The sequence below is a fragment of the Salvelinus namaycush genome, chromosome 5 (genome assembly GCF_016432855.1).
Source record: "Salvelinus namaycush isolate Seneca chromosome 5, SaNama_1.0, whole genome shotgun sequence".
In the NCBI taxonomy this organism is placed as follows: domain Eukaryota; kingdom Metazoa; phylum Chordata; class Actinopteri; order Salmoniformes; family Salmonidae; genus Salvelinus; species Salvelinus namaycush.
This window is the reverse complement of record NC_052311.1, coordinates 34201729-34216490: the sequence shown is the minus strand read 5'-3', so window position 1 is coordinate 34216490 and position 14762 is coordinate 34201729. Positions and strand designations below refer to the sequence as shown.

At 42.0% G+C, this 14762-nt stretch overlaps 2 long non-coding RNA genes and 1 other non-coding gene across 4 annotated transcripts; all 3 read left to right on the top strand.

The window, feature by feature from the left end:
- Positions 1–2496: 2496 nt before the first annotated feature.
- LOC120047510 lies at positions 2497–6719 on the top strand. Its single transcript, XR_005476896.1, has 3 exons — positions 2497–2568; positions 3389–3485; positions 6519–6719. It is a non-coding gene; the product is annotated as an uncharacterized LOC120047510 (long non-coding RNA).
- A 1068-nt stretch (positions 6720–7787) lies between these two features.
- Positions 7788–11436, top strand: LOC120047509. Of its 2 annotated transcripts, none has more exons than XR_005476894.1 (10): positions 7788–8033; positions 8628–8696; positions 9055–9088; positions 9286–9345; positions 9544–9598; positions 9797–9845; positions 10233–10276; positions 10462–10516; positions 10716–10753; positions 11156–11436. It is a non-coding gene; the product is annotated as an uncharacterized LOC120047509 (long non-coding RNA). The 2 variants fall into 2 exon arrangements; XR_005476895.1 differs by having other exon boundaries at positions 7793–7814.
- LOC120048918 lies at positions 8770–8969 on the top strand. Its single transcript, XR_005477067.1, has one exon. It is a non-coding gene; the product is annotated as a small nucleolar RNA SNORA74 (small nucleolar RNA).
- Positions 11437–14762: the final 3326 nt, after the last annotated feature.

The following is a 14762-nucleotide window of genomic DNA, read 5'->3' as shown; positions in this document are numbered from 1 at the left end:
AAAGTCAATTTATGGTACCCAAACTAGCTAAACTGACTCCATCTTGCACTGATCCTGCGCACACTCACTATATATATATATATATATATATATATACACTGCTCAAAAAAATAAAGGGAACACTAAAATAACACATCCTAGATCTGAATGAATGAAATATTCTTATTAAATACTTTTTTCTTTACATAGTTGAATGTGCTGACAACAAAATCACACAAAAATGATCAATGGAAATCAAATTTATCAACCCATGGAGGTCTGGATTTGGAATCACACTCAAAATTAAAGTGGAAAACCACACTACAGGCTGATCCAACTTTGATGTAAAGTCCTTAAAACAAGTCAAAATGAGGCTCAGTAGTGTGTGTCGCCTCCACGTGCCTGTATGACCTCCCTACAACGCCTGGGCATGCCCCTGATGAGGTGGCGGATGGTCTCCTGAGGGATCTCCTCCCAGACCTGGACTAAAGCATCCGCCAACTCCTGGACAGTCTGTGGTGCAACGTGGCGTTGGTGGATGGAGCGAGACATGATGTCCCAGATGTGCTCAATTGGATTCAGGTCTGGGGAACCGGCGAGCCAGTCCATAGCATCAATGCCTTCCTCTTGCAGGAACTGCTGACACACTCCAGCCACATGAGGTCTAGCATTGTCTTGCATTAGGAGGAACCCAGGGCCAACCGCACCAGCATATGGTCTCACAAGGGGTCTGAGGATCTCATCTCGGTACCTAATGGCAGTCAGGCTACCTCTGGCGAGCACATGGAGGGCTGTGCGGCCCCCCAAAGAAATGCCACCCCACACCATGACTGACCCACCGCCAAACCGGTCATGCTGGAGGATGTTGCAGGCAGCAGAACGTTCTCCACGGCGTCTCCAGACTCTGTCACATGTGCTCATGTGCTCAGTGTGAACCTGCTTTCATCTGTGAAGAGCACAGGGCGCCAATGGCGAATTTGCCAATCTTGGTGTTCTCTGGCAAATGCCAAACGTCCTGCACGGTGTTGGGCTGTAAGCACAACCCCCACCTGTGGACGTCGGGCCCTCATACCACCCTCATGGAGTCTGTTTCTGACCGTTTGAGCAGACACATGCACATTTGTGGCCTGCTGGAGGTCATTTTGCAGGGCTCTGGCAGTGCTCCACCTGCTCCTCCTTACACAAAGGCGGAGGTAGCGGTCCTGCTGCTGGGTTGTTGCCCTCCTACGGCCTCCTCCACGTCTCCTGATGTACTGGCCTGTCTCCTGGTAGCGCCTCCATGCTCTGGACACTACGCTGACAGACACAGCAAACCTTCTTGCCACAGCTCGCATTGATGTGCCATCCTGGATGAGCTGCACTACCTGAGCCACTTGTGTGGGTTGTAGACTCCGTCTAATGCTACCACTAGAGTGAAAGCACCGCCAGCATTCAAAAGTGACCAAAACATCAGCCAGGAAGCATAGGAACTGAGAAGTGGTCTGTGGTCACCACCTGCAGAACCACTCATTTATTGGGGGTGTCTTGCTAATTGCCTATAATTTCCACCTTTTGTGTATTCCATTTGCACAACAGCATGTGAAATTTATTGTCAATCAGTGTTGCTTCCTAAGTGGACAGTTTGATTTCACAGAAGTGTGATTGACTTGGAGTTACATTGTGTTGTTTAAGTGTTCCCTTTATTTTTTTGAGCAGTGTATATATACACATACATACACACACACACACCATAGTACACACTCACACTACAGTACATTGACACTCCCACATAACACATGTAACGGATGTGAAATGGCTAGCTAGTTAGCGCTAATAGCGTTTCAATCGGTTACGTCACTTGCTCTGAGACTTGAAGTAGGGTTTCCCCTTGCTCTGCAAGGGCCGCGGCTTTTGTGGAGCGATGGATAACGATGCTTCGTGGGCGACCGTTGTTGATGTGTGCAGAAGGTCCCTGGTTCGCGCCCGTGTCGGGGCGAGGGGACGGTTTAAAGTTATACTGTTACACACACATGCATAACAACACAACACAAATACATACACATTACTCACACACACACTTTTACACGCATCATTTGCTGCTGCTACTCGGTTGTTTATTTTATTCACATTATCTATCCTGATGCCTAGTCACTTTACCCTGCCTTCATGTACATACACTATATATACAAACGTATGTGGACACCCCTTCAAGTTAGTGGATTCCGCTATTTCAGCAACCCCCGTTGCTGACAGGTGTATAAAATCGAACACACAGCCATGCAATCGCCATAGCCGAACATTGGCAGTAGAATGGCCTTACTGAAGAACTCAGTGACTTTCAACATGGCACCATCATAGGATGCCACCAGGTACTCCCTGTATATAGCTCCATTCTTGTGTATTTTATTCCTTGTTTTACTATTTTATTTTTAAACTCTGCATTGTTGGGAAGGGCCTGTAAGCAAGCATTTCACAGTAAAGTCTACACCAGTTGTATTCAGTTCATGTGACAAATAAAATAATACCCATAAAACCTAGCGGTCAAACACAAAATGGTGCCAATCGGGTGTTTTTAACACTCATTTTAGAACCACTTCTCTCTCGGACAAGGTGACTTTTATCAATATATATGGCTCTATTTACTCTCAGATTATAAAAAAGGTCATTAGCATCAAAGTAGACATCACGCAAGACTGCAAACTCCTGCATCATCTCTAGCCGACACCTTTGCTGTCAGCTATCTAGCTAATAGCTACCTTGATCCAAAACTAAAGATATAGAACATTTTAATTTACTGTAAAATATTTTATTAAGCTAATATTTCTTAGCTTTTTTATGCAATTGGTTTTGTGTCTTGTACAAAATACTGTCCTAGTAGAAGCCAGATATTTACAATTTGCCACGAATACTAGGTTCGTTTTTGCATAGAAGCTAGCAAGCTAACGTTAGCTACCTAGATATTAGCAACATATCTTTATTTATTTGACCAGATCTTCTATATTTAATCCCTTATAATTTCTGCCAACTATATATTATATGAACGACATGAAATCCATTTCAAGTCATGTAATCGGGAATGCACTGCTGTATTAATTCCTGAACTAATTTGTTGACATGTTCTGTTGCAGATTCAAAGACAGATTAACGCATTGCAGATCTATATTCATGAATAAATAAGCATATTTATTTGACAAGAAAGCACCTAGTCACCCAGCAATCATGTCAAACTTCTGAACTCCAACAATTGCATTGTTTAAAAAAAATAAATCTAAATAGCAAACAATGTATAGATAACATACTGTATAAACATCTGACTTGAAGTAAAGATTAAATTATTAATCAACGTCACAAACCTGTGACATCGAAAAGCACCATATTATCTATTATTACTATGCGAGAGCTGACAGATTCTTCTGCTTTTCATTTTTAGGAATTAGACCACAAATAACACAAAATGTAAAACAGCATATTGTGATTTTTGGTGGGTGAGTTACAAATGGACAAAACAACTGGATGCTTAATTTAAGGTAGGTTTAATTTAAAAAAAAGTACTAGATCAACTCCAGCAGAATGAGAAAATCATCTAACATACTCAGAACATGGAAGCCATGCCTAAAGTAATGTCAACACTCATCTTGTCAATTTAACAGTTCCATGTTGCTGCTGTCAATTGTGAGAAGCACATTTACCACTGCATTCAGTCTGAACCCCAGAATAAGCAGGACAGCATTACACAGGTGGAAAAAAGCTTGCAACAGTACACCACAACACTGAAATGTGTTACTGAGTCTAGATGTTATCAAATGAGGGGAAGAACAAGTGAAGGAACCAGTATAGGGAAAATGGGTGACGGTAGGGTGGGTTTATTGAGAGAAGATGGAGAGTTCCAAAGAGTCCGAAGTTGAGGGAACATAAAAGGCATAGTGTGGAATAAGGGGTAGCTAGAGGGATGGAATAAACATAAAAAAGTGGTTGCTGCTGTGCTTTTTCACACCTTGTAGGTTGTTGACACATATGCGGCCCATGTCCAGTCACACGGGGTCTCAGCGCGTGTCACTCAACGTCATTCAGTCTCAGTTGCAGCATTCAAATCATGCTCATCGTGTGTCTGAATCACAACATTAAAGATGAGTGATCACAGCATTTTAACAAATTGAGCCTTACACAATACAAATTAAGAATTGAGGACAGCATTTTGTTGAAGACATGGTGGTTTACACTATGTCTACTGTGTGTGAATGATGGAAGAATCTTACCCCAACCAACATCTGTAGGTCCATTTGAGTGTGTGGTCACTTAGGCCTGCATATCAACCAGTACTGGGACCATTAGAGACTTGGGATGCTTGCTGCTTGAATGTCTTCGGGTCTGTGTCTATAAAGATCAAGTACAAAATGGAGGAAGTTAGTCTGTGGCTTAGATTGAGTTTAAAGTTGACACAAATGGAAAACTAAGAAATACGATGCAACAAACTACTACACATATGAAAGACTGCACCACACAGGCCAGTACAATAGCCTACACATGGAGAAGATCTGAAGCTTTTGTTCCAGCCCATCTCATACATGATTACAAATCATAGCCTATCGCCGTGATTAATTATGTTGATTATTTAAGTCAGGTGTTAGAGATGGCATACACTCAATGACTGAAACAGACCAAAGCAAAAGAAAATTGTTCCAGGTTGAAACAGTTTACCTAGTTAAGAGGTGATAAGACAGGCACACTCATTGGTTCTTGAATACAGAAGGTGCAACTAAGGTTTGCAATTTGGCATCAATAACGTAACAGTAATTGTACCAACAAAAAAAAAGTGAATACCATTTAATTTAAAACCCACCATAGGAGGTAGGACTAAATAAGGTTACATAACCTTGCCTACTAGCTATACTAATGATCTGCTGTCCAGAGGGTAACAGAAAACAGATCAATGTCTTCCCATAGTACAGTAAGCACACTCTTGACTCAAGAGAGGATACAAATCAGTTGATCTCTGAAACCTCTCAAAAAGCCAGACCAAAATAATACAACTAGCTAAAGTAGCTACAAGTCAAGTAGTACTTGAAATAGGCTACCTACCCCTCACCCACAGATACAAACATAAGAACGCCTTGCTTCACCACCTAAGTTAACTCGCTAGCTATCTAGCATGCTAGACTGTTGGTTTGTAAAAGCCAAAGAAAGTTAAACTACACTGAACAAAAATATAAACGCAACAATTTCAAAGATGTTATTTTTCATATAAGAAAATCATTCAAATTGAAATAAATTCATTAGGCCCTAATCTATGGATTTCACATGACTGGGAATACAGATATGCATCTGTTGGTCACAGAAACCTTTAAAAAAAAAAGTAGGGGCATGGATCAGAAAATCAGTCAGAATCTGGTGTGACTATAGAGTACGGGTCATACTACCCATTAAAACCTTGCTGTCCAATCGTTTCTTCACAATTTTTCCCATAGGGGATTTTAGAAACACTTAAAATAAGGGCTGTGTTTTGTGTAGGTTTACACAAAACGTGACGTTTTGATAACCGCGTAAATCTCTCTAGGACAAGGTTACTTATATTTGCCTGTATTTACACCACAAAAATGAAATGCTGATAATATGGCTATCATAAAGAACTACAAATGCCATGATCTGGGTGAGAGCCGAATCGAGGCAAAGGTAAGAATCTCTGGAATAATGTTAGCTAAATGTAGTTGTGAATAAATTGAGTACGATGGACAATTCTGTGCAAGTTTTATATTGGTGTCAGCTAGAGGTGACGTGCAGGAGTTTGCAGTGATTTGTAGTCTTGCACGATGTCTACATTTGTGCTAATTAGCATTTTTGAATCTGAGAGTAAATAGAGACGTGTATGTTGATAAAAGTCACCTTGTCCGAGAGATTTTTATTTTTTACCCCAATTTCATGGTATCCACGTTACAGTCTTGTTTCATTGCTGCAACTCCCGTACGGACTCGGGAGAGCGAAGGAGGTGCGTCCTCCGAAACACAACCCAACTAAGCCACATTGCTTCCTGACACGATGCCCACTTAACCCAGAAGCTAGCTGCACCAATGTGTTGGAGGAAACACTGTATAACACACGTATCAGCTTACACTGCGCCCGGCCCGCTACAGGAGATGCTAGTTTGCAATGGGACAAGGACATCCCTCCCCTAACCCGGACGACACTGGGCCAGTTGTGCACCGCCCCATGGGTCTCTCAGTCGTGGCCGGCTGCGACAGAGCCTGGGCTCGAACCCAGAATCTCTAGTGGCACAGCGCCACTCGGGAGGTCCGTCGAGAGAGATATACATGGTTATCAAAACGTCACAGTAAGCCTACACGAAACAGCCCTTATTTTAAGTGTTTCTAAAATCCCTTATTGGAAAAATGAATGGTGGAAAAACAATTGGAACCATTTCCGTTTGTCTGCTAGGTTTCATAGGTATTATGTGGGTCTTCACTGTGGGTCTCTATTTGCCTCATGCAGCGCAACACATCTCCTTTGCATACAGCTGATCAGGCTGTTGATTGTGACCTGTGGAATGTTGTCCCACTCCTTTTTAGCTGTGTGAAGTTGCTTGTTATTGGCGGGAACTGGAACACGTTGTCGTACACGTCGATCCAGAGCATCCCAAACATGTCTGGTGAGTATGCAGGCCATAGAAGAATTAGGACATTTTAAGCTTCCAGCAATTGTGCAGAAATCATTGCGACATGGGGCCTTGAATTATCATGCTGAACCATGGGGTGATGGCGGGGGATGAATAACACGGCAATGGGCATCAGGATCTCGTCACTGTATCTCTGTGCATTAAACTTTCCTTCGATAAAATGCAATTGTGTTCATTGTCTGTAGCTTATGCCTGCCCATACCATAACCCCACCACCACCATGGGGCACAATTGCACGCTCCCTCAAAACTTGAGATATCTGTGGCATTGTGTTGTGTGACACATTTTAGTGGCCTTTTATTGTCCCCAGCACAAGGTGCGTTTGTTTAATCAGCTTAATAATATGCCACACCTGTCTGGTGGATGGATTATCTTGGCAAAGGAGAAATGCGCACTAACAGGGATGTAATCAAATTTGTGCACAACATTTAAGATAAATATGCTTTTTGTGAGTATGGAACATTTCTGGAATCTTTTATTTCAGCTCATATTTTGTTCAGTGTATATAATACCATATTTTTGTGAGAAAACCATCAGTAGAGTTAAATGTATTTTGCATTTGTACATCACGCACAGCCTTTTATCTACAACAAGTAATTTGATGGAAACCTATCTCTGCATCATATTATTTTTATGTGGATTTTAGAATATTTGCATGAAAATCTATTGCCAATTGGCTCGAAACCTAGCTACATTTATTGGAGGTAGGCCTATATGCTATGGGGCGTTCAGGGTTGGATGTCCGTTCAATAGATTTTTCCCATTCCGCGCTCTTTTTTTCTCGAGTTCCTAGTTGTTTTGAACTCGGAAATCTCTGACTTCAGTGCGTTCAAGACAACTGGGAACACGGGAAAAAACGAGCTCCAACTCGGGAACTCGACTCTTTTTAGAGCTCCAACTTTCCGATTTGAAGATCACTGACGTCATGATTTGATCTCTTATTTTCCTAAATTCCCAGTTGTCTTGGACGTACCAATAGTCCACGGAAATGTGGACCAGTTAGAAAGTTGGACATTTCGAGTTTCCTTGTTCCGATTATTACATGAACGCAGTAATAGCCCACATTTCTTGGAGGTACAGACCTATCCCACAATTCACTCCGGAACCTGTATTCTATGGTGCCGAGGAGGACTATAAATTAGCAAGTGCCCGTATAGCGGTCTCTTTGCAGACATGAGGATGAAAGGAGGTCTGTTTTCGTCTATGGGAATAGTTGCTTGCGTTTATGGAACTTGGAATGGGGCCAGTATCGATATATTGTTGGCTGGCTAGCCTTGCTCCGGCCAAACGCTACGGCGGTTAGTTTCTTTCCGCAATGAAGTAGCTATTTAACGTTACCTAGTGAACAGATGATCGGAAGAATTGAGTTTTAGTCGTCAGGCAAGACAAATGGCTATAACATTAAGTGGTAAGGAAGCTCCTAGCTAAACCATAGACACACAAATGCTGAACCAATGCTTCCTCTAGCACTGGCAAAAATATGTCTAGATAAATAATTTAAAATTACGTCCTGCTAACTCGTTCAGTTAACAGTTGTGTTGCATTGGCTGCCATTTACTAGTTTTGGCGATAAGTTGCCAAGGCTAACTAGCCTGTAAAATGACTAGCAAGTGTAACGGATGTGAAATGGCTAGCTAGTTAGCGGATACGCGCTACTAGCGTTTCAAACAGTTACGTCACTTGCTCTGAAACCTAGAAGTAGTGTTGCCCCTTGCTCTGCAAGGGCCGCGGCTTTTGTGGAGCGATGGGTAACGACGCTTCGTGGGTGACTGTTGGTGTGTGCTGAGGGTCCCTGGTTCGCGCCCGGGTCGGGGCGAGGGGACGCCGTAAAGTTATAGGCCTAGTCAAGGCCTAGATGACACGTGGTGGCGTGCAAAAGATGGGCCTAGTTAGTTACTGTAGCCAAGTTGGCTAGCCAGTGCTTAAAACCGAAATGGATACCATTTGTTTTAATGCAATAACGTTGTCACAACTCATGCATACCTCGTCTTTACCCTCACAGGTTGTGCCACTATTCAGCTCTTCAGACATGGGAGGGCTGCAAATGGGAATAACATGATCCCCTTCCAAGGTAGTTGTCTCCCACATCCTTACATTCAAAATGTAAAGTTAATTAGGTTTTCATGATTGGGTTGTTTTATTAATCCAGCGGTAGTCAGCTGTACAGGCCAGCCAATGCCTGAACTAGTGTTACACTGCTGGAAGAGGAAGGCGCTGCTAATGTGGCCTGGTCCAGCAGATACTGTTTTAGTGGCTGTTGGTGCTGAGCTGTAGCAGAACTGTGCCCTTCTGAGAGTGGTCTGCACCTACACACGGGGGCAGCCCTAGTAGAAGGGCTAACAAATATACAATTAAAGCAATCCACATGAGTGTATATACTTTATTTTAAGTCCTGACTTTAATGACATTTCCTTTGCATTTCATGCAAGCTTGTGGACTGAATGAATCGCATCAACTCTTAAGGTGAGCATAAATAAGAACTTTGTTTTTACAAATGTGATGTACTGTGCCATGATGCTTATTTAACACATCATTCTTATTGTATGGTGAAGATACTTCATTAAAAAAAACTGAGCACTATTTTTAAAGCCTGTTACTGTTTACTAAATGTTTTACATGGCTTCAGGTATTGTATGTTCAGCATTTCCTTTACATTTCAGGAAAGCATGTTCCATTCAACTCCATTGAAGGTGATTCAACTCTATTCAATGCGTTTGAAGGTGAGGATGGCTCAGTAGTTATCGTTTTAACGCCATGAACATGTACTGTGCGTTGATGAGAGCTTTATAGCTTTAACCCAGCTTTCTTACTGTTGGTGAAGACATTATGTTCTAACTCTGAGCACAATTTCTGATGGCTGGTATTGTCTACACTGTATTTATGTACTGCTCACCAGGGTTCTTATTCCTCTAATGTAGACTAAGCATGGAACTGCTGGGACTGATTGATGGTTAAATGGAAAGGGTATTGAAGGTGAGAATTGTTATAACTAAACACCCTAAACATGTACTGTGCACTGATGAGAGCTTTATAGCTTTAACCCAGCTTTCTTACTGTTGGTGAAGACTTTTAAACTCTGAGCACAATGTAAAATTGCTAATATTTACATTGTAGTCCTACATGGCTCGCTGTTGGGCCTTTAGTCATTTTCTTAATTTATTTGTATTTCAGGAAAAAACACTATGGTGGACTGCTTGCATTTCAGGAAAAAAATATCCAGGTAAACTCCATTGAAGATGATTCTGAATTATTATTATTATAGCTACAAAAACATGTGCTGTGCACAGAGCTTTATCGCTTTAATCCAGCTTTACTGTTGACTTTAAACTGAGATTACTTGCACAGCCACAATGTGTGTTACTGTATACATTGTATGTAAAGGTAATGTACTATAACATCTACATTGATTTTGAAACCCTAGTGCTATCATGAAAATGTACTGTGCAGTGATGAGAGCTTTATAGCTTTAACCCAGCTTTCTTACTATTGGTGAAGACATTATGTTCTAACTCTGAGCACATTTTGTAATGGCTGTTATGGCCTCTAAACTGTATTTGTATACTATATGGACTAAGATTATTCCTAACTTCCTGTCTTTGCATTTCAGGAATACATGCTGATTGTTTGACATTCAATGGATTTGATGCATAGGTGAGGATGGATTCGAATTGTATCTTAACAAAATAAACCTGTACTTGCAGTGAGTTTATTTTTTTATCACCTACTTATTGTATAGTGAAGAGCCTGCAGAACATTGAGCACAGTTTTGAATGGCTCGCTTCCTGTTATGTATATGTTGCTCATATGCATTCTCCTTTGTCCTCCACTGGGAAAAGGTAGACGACATGGCGATGCTTGGACTGGGTTGATGTTTCATCGAGTCGATGCAAGGTAATGCACAAACTGAATTTAATTTTTGAACGCAAGTAGTACATGATATTGTACTGTGCATTGATGAGAGCTTAATAGCTTTAACCCAGCTTTCTTACTGTTGGTGAAGACTTTTAAACTCTGAGCACAATTTCGTAATGGCAGTTACTGTCTACATGGTGTTTACTTAGGACTAATTGGCTTCCTTTATTTCTGGTAGACATGCAGATTGTATGGAATGCGACAACTCCATTGAAGGTGAGGCTGGATCAGATTTTGTGCAGCTAAATGACAAACATGTACTGTGAAGTTAACCAATTATCACCTACTTATTGTTTAGTGCAGAATCTTTGTAACCCTGAGCACAGTTCTTTCCTGAATTGCTCACTGTCTACATTCTCGTGTGTGTATATTGCTTATTCCTTCTGATTTGTCTTCCAAAGACAGACATAAAGCAGGAAGCTGCTTGGACAATAATTGATGCCTGAACTTTAGTTAATGTTAATGTACCTATAACATCTTCAGGCAGTTTATATATTTTTTTTTTCTGGGAGAATAGAACAGGACTTAAGTTAAAGTAGTTAATCTACAACAATCTGACTGGTAGAGCTGAGATGCTTGCATTTGCAATATGTTGAATGTATATTGATGTGTCAACAGGATGCCACAGGATTGTTTCTTTCTGGACTTGGGTGTGGGACAGAACGTTACATCCTGCAGATGATTCACTAAACTCCAGGCCACAGGCTCAGCCACCACCAGCTGTGTACACTTGTCCCTTTGACACATCTAACCCTGGAGTGTCATTGCATAATCCTCTTGTCTTGCAATGTCAGTGGTTTCTGAACAAATGTACCACATAATGAATTGAATGTATGGTCCCGACTGCATACACATTGGAACCTTGTCAATCAGTGAAGAATAAAATTGACCTTCATGAATTTATTTTGTTTTTATTGAAAGACTATTGAAATGTTAACTGGTAACCAAATGAGCTCTTCACAAACAGGCTGTGGGGATTTGACTGGTTATAGTGTAGAACTGTAGTTCTTACATTGGTGGCAGTTTGTTATATAACCAGGACCATGTTGAGTAACTGACTTTTGCAGATAATAATTTTAATGGGTGATGCTGATGTGATTGCTTATTCTGCATGTCTGAGGCATGTTTTCTACGTGGACTAGTTGCAGCTGAATGGACTGTTCTGAAGTTCCCACATTTACCCCCTGCTTTGTCAATCTAAATTGCCTGCATTGTTGCCCTATCTGGGGGAGGGAGAATGTAGACTTAAAAATATATATATATAGTGAAGTTATACACATTGTACAGAACTTTCATTCTAAGTATATTTGAGTACAACTCAAATGTCCACTTTGTGGATGTTTAACTGGTAGGCCTGAATACCAACGAGATTACTTACAGGTAGGAGTTGAGGACTGGCGGAGTGGTGCCAGGAAATAACCTTAACATCAATTAAACAAAAGAGCTGATTGTCGACTTTGGGAAACAGCAGCGAGAGCACGCCCTCATCTACATCGAGGGTGAAAAGCATCATGATCCTAGGTGTGCACATCCCTGACGACCTGAAATGGTCCATCCACACAGACGGTGTGGTGAAGGTACAACGGTCTCCAAACTCAGGCGGCAGAAATGTAGACTGCCCCTCAAACCCTTAGGGGCTTCTACAGATGCACCGTCGAGAGCATCCTGTTTGGCTGTGTTGCCGCCTAGTACGGCGTTTGCACCGTCCCCAACTGCAGGGCTCTCCAGAGGGTGGTGTGGTCAGCCCAACGTATCACTGGTGCCTTGTTCCCCCGGCAACTATCTAAAAGGTGGAGACGGTACAGGTGCATCAAAGCTGGAACCAAGAGACAGGAAAAAAATGCACTCCAGGCCATCAGAATGTTAGTCACCGCTGCTAGCCTGCCCTGGACTTAATCATTGTTACTAGCCGGCTGCCACCCTGTACTCTACCCTGCACCTTTAAAAACTGCTGCCCTATATTTGTGCATAGTCATTGAACACTGGTCACTTTAATTATGTTTACATAGTTTACCCACTTCCTATGAATACTGAACAAAAATATAAATGCAACAATTTCAAAGATTTTACCGAGTTACATTTCATAGAAGGAAATCAGTCGATTGAAATATAACCATTAGGCCCTAATCTATGGATTTGACAAGACTGGGCAGTGGCGCAACCATGGGTGGGCCTGGGAGGGAATAGGCCCATCCACTTGGGTTACAGGCCCACCCACTGGGGAGCCAGACCCAGCCAGTCAGAATGAGTTTCTCCCCAGAAAATAGCTTTATGAGACAAATACTTCTCAGCAGCACACCCCTTCCTCAGACGATCTCGCAGGTGAAGAAGCCAGATGTGGAGGTCCTGGGCAGCGTGGTTACACTTGGTCTGCAGTTGTGAGGCCGGTTGAAGGTACTGGCAAATTCTCTGAAATGTTGAGGCGGCTTATGGTAGAGAAATTAACATTAAATTATCTGGCAACAGCTCTATTGGATATTCCTGCAGTCAGCATGCCAATTGCACGCTCCCTCAACTTGAGACATCTGTGGCATTGTGTTGTGTGACAAAACTGCACAGTTTAGAGTGACCTTTTATTGTCCCCAGCACAAGGTGCACATGTGTGAAGATCATGCTGTTTAATCAGCTTCTTGGTATGTCACACCTGTCAGGAGGATGGATTATCTTGACAAAGGAGAAATGCTCACTAACAGGGATATAGACACATTTTTGTGCAAATGGAACATTTCTGGGATCTTTAATTTCAGCTCATGAAACATGTGACCAACACTTTACATGTTGCATTTATATTTTTGTTCAGTATATATACTGTATTCTAGTCAAGGCTGATCCTATATAACTACTGCAGTACACACCTTTTCTATTCATATACTGTCTATACACACCATTATTTACATATATACTGTATATATTTATATTCTGGACTCTGACATTGCTTGTTCTGATATTTTTTCAATTCTTTCTTTTCATTTTTGTGTTTTGTCTTGTATTGTTAGGTGTTACTGCACTGTTGGAGCTAGAAACATAAGCATTTCGCTGCACCTGCGATAACATCCTGCAAAATATGTATACACGACCAATATATTTTGATTTGATACCGTGTGTACAGTCGTGGCCAAAAGTTTTGAGAATGACACAAGTATTAATTTTCACAAATCTGCTGCCTCAGTGTCTTTAGATATTTTTGTCAGATGTTACTATGGAATACTGCAGTATAATTACAAGCATTTCATACGTGTCAAAGGCTTTTATTGACAATTATATGAAGTTGACCCTTCTTTTTCAAGACCTCTGCAATCCGCCCTGGCATGCTGTCAATTAACTTCTGGGCCACATCCTGACTGATGGCAGCCCATTCTTGCATAATCAATGCTTGGAGTTTGTCAGAATTTGTGGGTTTTTGTTTGTCCTCCCGCCTAAAGGGGATTGACCACAAGTTCTCAATGGGATTAAGATCTGGGGAGTTTCCTGGCCATGGACCCAAAATATCGATGTTTTGTTCCCTGAGCCACTTAGTTATCACTTTTGCCTTATGGCAAGGTGCTCCATCATGCTGGAAAAGGCATTGTTCGTCACCAAACTGTTCCTGGATGGTTGGGAGAAGTTGCTCTCGGAGGATGTGTTGGTACTATTCTATATTCATGGCTGTGTTCTTAGGCAAAATTGTGAGTGAGCCCACTCCCTTGGCTGAGAAGCAACCCCACACATGAATGGTCTCAGGATGCTTTACTGTTGGCATGACACAGGACTGATGGTAGCGCTCACCTTGTCTTCTCCGGACAAGCTTTTTTCCGGATGCCCCAAACAAACGGAAAGGGGATTCATCAGAGAAACTGACTTTACCCCAGTACTTAGCAGTCCATTCCCCGTACCTTTTGCAGAATATCAGTCTGTCCCTGATGTTTTTCCTAGAGAGAAGTGGCTTCTTTGCTGCCCTTCTTGACACCAGGCCATCCTCCAAAAGTCTTCGCCTCACTGTGCGTGCAGATGCACTCACACCTGCCTGCTGCCATTCCTGAGCAAGCTCTGTACTGGTAGTGCCCCGATCCCGCAGCTGAATCAACTTTAGGAGATGGTCCTGGCGCTTGCTGTACTTTCTTGGGCGCCCAGAAGCCTTCTTCACAACAATTGAACCGCTCTCCTTGAAGTTCTTGATGATCCGATAAATGGTTGATTTAGGTGCAATCTTACTGGCAGCAATATCCTTGCCAATATTCCTTGCAGG